A 7500-nucleotide genomic window follows, 5' to 3' on the forward strand; every position below is an offset into this window, starting at 1 on the left:
GGTTGCGCTCCGCTCCTCCGGCCCTAAAGCCGCCCTCGCCCGCCCCCCGGCTTGCCGCTTGGCTGGGCTGCCCGCCCGCCCGCTAATCCCCCCAACGCCCCCACCCCAAAAACACCCCAGCCCTACCGCATGCCGCTCCCCCTCTCCCCGCTCTCGCTGACCGCTGCCACCCCCCCCCCACCCCTCCCCCCCGAAACAAACCCCCCAGCCCTACCGCATGCCGCTCCCCCTCTCTCCCTAGCCTGCCCCCCCCGCCGTCGCTTGCTGCTGCCGCCGCCGCCGCCGCCGCCGCCGCCGCCGCCGCCGCCGCCGCCGCCGCCGGGACCCGCCTCGGTCTGGTGGCGCGCGCTCGGAGATCCCCGGCTACCCGTCCGTCCGTCCCTCCCTCCCTCCCGCCCCGCCCCGGGGGAGGGCCCGGGGCAGCGCGGGCAGGCGGGGAGCAAAAAAAGGCGCGGGCGCCAAAAAACGTCGGGGTCCCGGGGTGGCGGAGGGGGGCGGCGGCGGGGGCGGCGGCGGGTACACGGCGCCGGGTCCAGGGCGCCGGGTCCAGCCCGTCCCGGGGCGGGGACAGGTGGTGTCGTCCGTCCCCGCCCCCGTAACCTGCTCTGAAGCATCCGCTTCCCGCCGCGGTTCGCCCTCCACGCCCCCGCCGCACACGCAGCTGCCGCTTCCCGCCGCCTCTGCCCCCCGCCCCGGGATCAACCACCCGCCGGGTCCAGCCGGTCCCGGTCCCGGGAACCTGCTCCCGGGGCCAGCCGGAGCCACGCCCCCTCCTCTGACGCTTCCAGCTGCCGCCTCCCCTCCCACCCCCCAAACTCACACTGGCCCTCGCCGGCCCGCCCACCCGCCTACCTGCTTGCCCGCCGCCGCTGGGTGGCGTGCCGGACACTCTCGCACACAGGTACACAGACAGGGACACAGGGACACAGGCACTCAGGCACACAGGGACACAGGGACACAGGGACACAAGGACACAGGGACACAGGCACTCAGGCACTCAGGCACTCAGGGACACAGGGACACAGGGACACAGGCACTCAGGCACTCAGGGACACAGGGACACAGGGACACAGGGACACAGGCACTCAGGCACACAGGGACACAGGTGGCGGGCCGGAGGCCTCTCTCCACTGTGTGGCAGGGGTCCAAGAGCCACCCCAGCCCAACCCAGAGGGTCTTTTGCACCTCTCTAGAGGCCACCCAGAGACCCCAGGCCGCAGCAGAAGCCTCCCCCGCATGCTCTGCAGGCTTCCGACCCACCCCAGGCCGCAGCAGAAGCCTCCCCCGCATGCTCTGCAGGCTTCCGACCCACCCCAGGCCGCAGCAGAAGCCTCCCCCGCAAGCTCTGCAGGCTTCCGACCCACCCCAGGCCGCAGCAGAAGCCTCTCCCGCACGCTCTGCAGGCTTCTCAGCCACCCCAGGCCGCAGCAGAAGCCTCTCCCGCACGCTCTGCAGGCTTCTCAGCCACCCCAGGCCGCACCAGAAGCCTCCCCCGCACGCTCTGCAGGCTTCTCAGCCACCCCAGGCCGCACCAGAAGCCTCCCCCGCACGCTCTGCAGGCTTCCCACCCACCCCAGGCCGCAGCAGAAGCCTCTCCCGCACGCCCTGCAGGCTTCTCAGCCACCCCAGGCCGCAGCAGAAGCCTCTCCCGCACGCTCTGCAGGCTTCTCAGCCACCCCAGGCCGCAGCAGAAGCCTCTCCCGCACGCTCTGCAGGCTTCTCAGCCACCCCAGGCTGCAGCAGAAGCCTCTCCCGCACGCTCTGCAGGCTTCTCAGCCACCCCAGGCCGCAGCAGAAGCCTCTCCCGCACGCTCTGCAGGCTTCTCAGCCACCCCAGGCCGCAGCAGAAGCCTCTCCCGCACGCTCTGCAGGCTTCTCAGCCACCCCAGGCCGCAGCAGAAGCCTCTCCCGCACGCTCTGCAGGCTTCTCAGCCACCCCAGGCCCCAACAGAAGCCTCTCCCGCACGCTCTGCAGGCTTCCGACCCACCCCAGGCCGCAGCAGAAGCCTCTCCCGCACGCTCTGCAGGCTTCTCAGCCACCCCAGGCCCCAACAGAAGCCTCTCCCGCACGCTCTGCAGGCTTCCGACCCACCCCAGGCCGCAGCAGAAGCCTCTCCCGCACGCTCTGCAGGCTTCCGACCCACCCCAGGCCGCACCAGAAGCCTCCCCCGCACGCTCTGCAGGCTTCCGTCCCACCCCAGGCCGCACCAGAAGCCTCCCCCGCACGCTCTGCAGGCTTCTCAGCCACCCCAGGCCGCACCAGAAGCCTCCCCCGCACGCTCTGCAGGCTTCTCAGCCACCCCAGGCCGCAGCAGAAGCCTCCCCCGCACGCTCTGCAGGCTTCTCAGCCACCCCAGGCCGCACCAGAAGCCTCCCCCGCACGCTCTGCAGGCTTCTCAGCCACCCCAGGCCCCAACAGAAGCCTCTCCCGCACGCTCTGCAGGCTTCCGACCCACCCCAGGCCGCACCAGAAGCCTCCCCCGCATGCTCTGTAGGCTTCTGACCCACCCCAGGCCCCAACAGAAGCCTCCCCCGCACGCTCTGCAGGCTTCTCAGCCACCCCAGGCCGCAGCAGAAGCCTCTCCCGCACGCTCTGCAGGCTTCTCAGCCACCCCAGGCCGCACCAGAAGCCTCTCCCGCACGCTCTGCAGGCTTCTCAGCCACCCCAGGCCGCACCAGAAGCCTCTCCCGCACGCTCTGCAGGCTTCCGACCCACCCCAGGCCGCACCAGAAGCCTCCCCCGCACGCTCTGCAGGCTTCTCCGCCACCACAGGCCGCACCAGAGGATCTTTTGCACCTCTCTGGACGCCACCCAGAGACTCCAGGCCGCACCAGAGGCCCCCCCCCCAACCATGCCAGCCTAGGCCCCGCTGGCAGCCTCCCTTGTCTGCTTTGGAAGGCCTCCCATCCACTCCAGACCTGCCTGGAGGCCTCCCTCGACTGCTCCCGGGGCCCTCGAAGCCACCCTAGGCCTTTCTGGAGGACCTGCTCGACCGCTCGGGCGGCTTCTGACGCACCCTCGGCCATCCGGCGCCCAGCAGCTCCCAGGGCCAGGCACCGGCCTCCCCCTCCGGCCGCCCCTGGGGCCGGGGGTGGCTCGGACTCGGCGCCCCCAACGTGTCGTCCCGTCCCCCCCCGCCCCGCACCGCCGAACATTCGCTGCAGCCGAGGGCTTGCCGCTCGACGCCTACCCCACCCGCCCAGCCCCCCGCTGCGGCCCGGCGCTGCCCCGGCCGCTGCGCCCCGCCTCTCATCGCTCCCCCCACCCGGCAACCGGCCGCCGGGCACGGCAAGTCCCAGGGCAGGGAACAGGTGCTGCCGGGACCCCGTGCTGGCTGCCGGCTTCCCGGGGCTGCCCCGGGCACGGACAGGTCGCCCCCCCGCCCCGGCGAATGTTCACCGAACCGGCTGCCGGCTGCCTTCGAGCACCCCCCGCCCCCCGCCACTATCGTCCCCCCCGCCCCCCCTCCGCCTCCGCTGCCGCTTCTCCCCGCACCGCCTCCACTGCCTCCCCCCGCCGCCGGCGAACGAGTCGCCGGATCCGTAGGGTGCCGGGAGCCCGAACGGCGAGCGGCTCCGGCTGCTGCCGGGACCGCGGGGATTCGAGCCGGTCCGGCCGCGGCCGGGACCCCGTGCCGGAAGCCGGCATCCCGGGACGGCCCCGGGACGGCCCCGGTCGCCGGCCGGGTGACGTTCAGCGAAGCGGCTGCCGCCAGTCTTTGGGCCTCCCCCGTGCCGGGGCCGCGGGGATTCGAGCCGGTCCGGCCGCGGCCGGGATCCCGGGCCGGACGATGGCTTCCCGGGCCGGTCCCGGTCGCCTCCCGGGTGACGTTCACCGAAGGGGCTGCCGGCTGTCTTCGAGCCCCCCCCCCCCCTCCGCCTCCGCTGCCGCTTCTCCCCGCAACCCCTCCACTGCCTCCCCCCGCCGCCGGCGAACGAGTCGCCGGATCTGTAGGGTGCCGGGAGCCCGAACGGCGAGCGGCTCCGGCTGCTGCCGGGACCGCGGGGATTCGAGCCGCTCCGGCCGCGGCCGGGACCCCGTGCCGGAAGCCGGCATCCCCGGACGGCCCCGGGACGGCCCTGGTCGCCGGCCGGGTGACGTTCACCGAAGCGGCTGCCGGCTGTCTTCGAGCCCCCCCCCCTCCGCCTCCGCTGCCGCTTCTGCCCGCACCCCCTCCACTGCCTCCCCCCGCCGCCGGCGAACGAGTCGGCGGATCCGTAGGGTGCCGGGAGCCCGAACGGCGAGCGGCTCCGGCTGCTGCCGGGACCGCGGGGATTCGAGCCGGTCCGGCCGCGGCCGGGACCCCGTGCCGGAAGCCGGCATCCCGGGACGGCCCCGGGACGGCCCCGGTCGCCGGCCGGGTGACGTTCAGCGAAGCGGCTGCCGCCAGTCTTTGGGCCTCCCCCGTGCCGGGGCCGCGGGGCTTCGAGCCGGTCCGGCCGCGGCCGGGATCCGGGGCCGGACGATGGCTTCCCGGGCCGGTCCCGGTCGCCTCCCGGGTGACGTTCACCGAAGCGGCTGCCGGCTGTCTTCGAGCCCCCCCCCCCCCTCCGCCTCCGCGGCCGCTTCTGCCCGCACCCCCTCCACTGCCTCCCCCCGCCGCCGGCGAACGAGTCGCCGGATCTGTAGGGTGCCGGGAGCCCGAACGGCGAGCGGCTCCGGCTGCTGCCGGGACCGCGGGGATTCGAGCCGCTCCGGCCGCGGCCGGGACCCCGTGCCGGAAGCCGGCATCCCCGGACAGCCCCGGGACGGCCCCGGTCGCCGGCCGGGTGACGTTCACCGAAGCGGCTGCCGGCTGTCTTCGAGCCCCCCCCCCTCCGCCTCCGCTGCCGCTTCTGCCCGCACCCCCTCCACTGCCTCCCCCCGCCGCCGGCGAACGAGTCGCCGGATCCGTAGGGTGCCGGGAGCCCGAACGGCGAGCGGCTCCGGCTGCTGCCGGGACCGCGGGGATTCGAGCCGGTCCGGCCGCGGCCGGGACCCCGTGCCGGAAGCCGGCATCCCGGGACGGCCCCGGGACGGCCCCGGTCGCCGGCCGGGTGACGTTCAGCGAAGCGGCTGCCGCCAGTCTTTGGGCCTCCCCCGTGCCGGGGCCGCGGGGCTTCGAGCCGGTCCGGCCGCGGCCGGGATCCGGGGCCGGACGATGGCTTCCCGGGCCGGTCCCGGTCGCCTCCCGGGTGACGTTCACCGAAGCGGCTGCCGGCTGTCTTCGAGCCCCCCCCCCCCTCCGCCTCCGCTGCCGCTTCTCCCCGCACCCCCTCCACTGCCTCCCCCCGCCGCCGGCGAACGAGTCGGCGGATCCATACCGTCCCGAGAGCCCGAGGCGGCGGCACCCAGTGCGGGTCCGGCCGAGGCCGGGACCCCGTGCCTGTCGCAGGCTTCCCGGGACGGCCCCGGAACGGCCGCGGTCGCCGGCCGGGTGACGTTCTCCGAAGCGGCTGACGGCTGTCTTCGAGCCCCCCCCCCCCCTCCGCCTCCGCTGCCGCTTCTCCCCGCCCCCCCTCCACTGCCTCCCCCCGCCGCCGGCGAACGAGTCGCCGGATCTGTAGGGTGCCGGGAGCCCGAACGGCGAGCGGCTCCGGCTGCTGCCGGGACCGCGGGGATTCGAGCCGCTCCGGCCGCGGCCGGGACCCCGTGCCGGAAGCCGGCATCCCCGGACGGCCCCGGGACGGCCCTGGTCGCCGGCCGGGTGACGTTCACCGAAGCGGCTGCCGGCTGTCTTCGAGCCCCCCCCCCCTCCGCCTCCGCTGCCGCTTCTGCCCGCACCCCCTCCACTGCCTCCCCCCGCCGCCGGCGAACGAGTCGCCGGATCCGTAGGGTGCCGGGAGCCCGAACGGCGAGCGGCTCCGGCTGCTGCCGGGACCGCGGGGATTCGAGCCGCTCCGGCCGCGGCCGGGACCCCGTGCCGGATGCCGGCATCCCGGGACGGCCCCGGGACGGCCCCGATCGCCGGCCGGGTGACGTTCAGCGAAGCGGCTGCCGCCAGTCTTTGGGCCTCCCCCGTGCCGGGGCCGCGGGGCTTCGAGTCGGTCCGGCCGCGGCTGGGACCCCGTGCCTGTCGCAGGCTTCCCGGGACGGCCCCGGAACGGCCGCGGTCGCCGGCCGGGTGACGTTCACCGAGGCGACTGCCGGCTGTCTTCGAGCCCCCCCCCCCCCTGCCGGAGCCGCGGGGATACGAGCCGGTCCGGCCGCGGCCGGGACCCCGTGCCGGAAGCCGGCATCCCGGGACGGCCCCGGGACGGCCCCGATCGCCTCCTGGGTGACGTTCACCGAAGCGGCTGCCGGCTGTCTTCGAGCCCCCCCCCCCTCCGCCTCCGCTGCCGCTTCTCCCCGCACCCCCTCCACTGCCTCCCCCCGCCGCCCGCGAACGAGTCGCCGGATCTGTAGGGGGCCGGGAGCCCGAGGCGGCGAGCGGCTCCGGCTGCTGCCGGGACCGCGAGGCTTCGAGCCGGTCCGGCCGCGGCCGGGATCTCGTGCCGAACGTCGTCTTCCCGGGACGGTCCCGGGAGGGCCCCAGTCTCCTCCCGGGTGACGTTCACCGAAGCGGCTGCCGGCTGTCTTCGAGCCCCCACCCCTGCCGTGGCCGCGGGGATTCGCCCCGGTCCGGCAGCTGACGGTTCCCTGTGTCGGACGCCGGCTTCCCGGGACTGCCCCGGGACAGCCCCGGTCGCCTCCCGGGTGACGTTCACCGAAGCTGCTGCCGCCTGTCTTTGTCCCCCCCCCCCCGTGCTCTCCCTCAGGCGGGAGGTAGACGTGCTCTCCCTCGGCGAGTAGACGTGCTCTCCCTCGGCGAGTAGACGTGCTCTCCCTCGGCGAGTAGACGTGCTCTCCCTGGGCGAGTAGACGTGCTCTCCCTCGGCGAGTAGACGTGCTCTCCCTGGGCGAGTAGACGTGCTCTCCCTGGGCGAGTAGACGTGCTCTCCCTGGGCGAGTAGACGTGCTCTCCCTGGGCGAGTAGACGTGCTCTCCCTGGGCGAGTAGACGTGCTCTCCCTGGGCGAGTAGACGTGCTCTCCCTGGGCGAGTAGACGTGCTCTCCCTGGGCGAGTAGACGTGCTCTCCCTGGGCGAGTAGACGTGCTCTCCCTGGGCGAGTAGACGTGCTCTCCCTGGGCGAGTAGACGTGCTCTCCCTGGGCGAGTAGACGTGCTCTCCCTCGGCGAGTAGACGTGCTCTCCCTGGGCGAGTAGACGTGCTCTCCCTCGGCGAGTAGACGTGCTCTCCCTCGGCGAGTAGACGTGCTCTCCCTCGGCGAGTAGACGTGCTCTCCCTGGGCGAGTAGACGTGCTCTCCGCGGAGATAGCGCTTGTCGCCAAGGGGTCGCTGTTGCGCTCTGCCTCCGCCTACGTCATCGTACAAGCCGGCGTGATTTCTGCGACCTGCCGCTGGGCGGAGGTCGGCTGGTTGTGCGCTCGCGGAGCTGACGGCCCTCCAGTTCCGTATATGAGGGAACAAGCGACGCCGAGCACTCCCAGGGCAGCGCTGCCGAGCGGCTGCTCCAAGC

Source organism: Melanerpes formicivorus, unplaced genomic scaffold (genome assembly GCF_026170545.1).
Source record: "Melanerpes formicivorus ecotype bairdi unplaced genomic scaffold, bMelFor1.0.p_v2 SCAF_344, whole genome shotgun sequence".
In the NCBI taxonomy this organism is placed as follows: domain Eukaryota; kingdom Metazoa; phylum Chordata; class Aves; order Piciformes; family Picidae; genus Melanerpes; species Melanerpes formicivorus.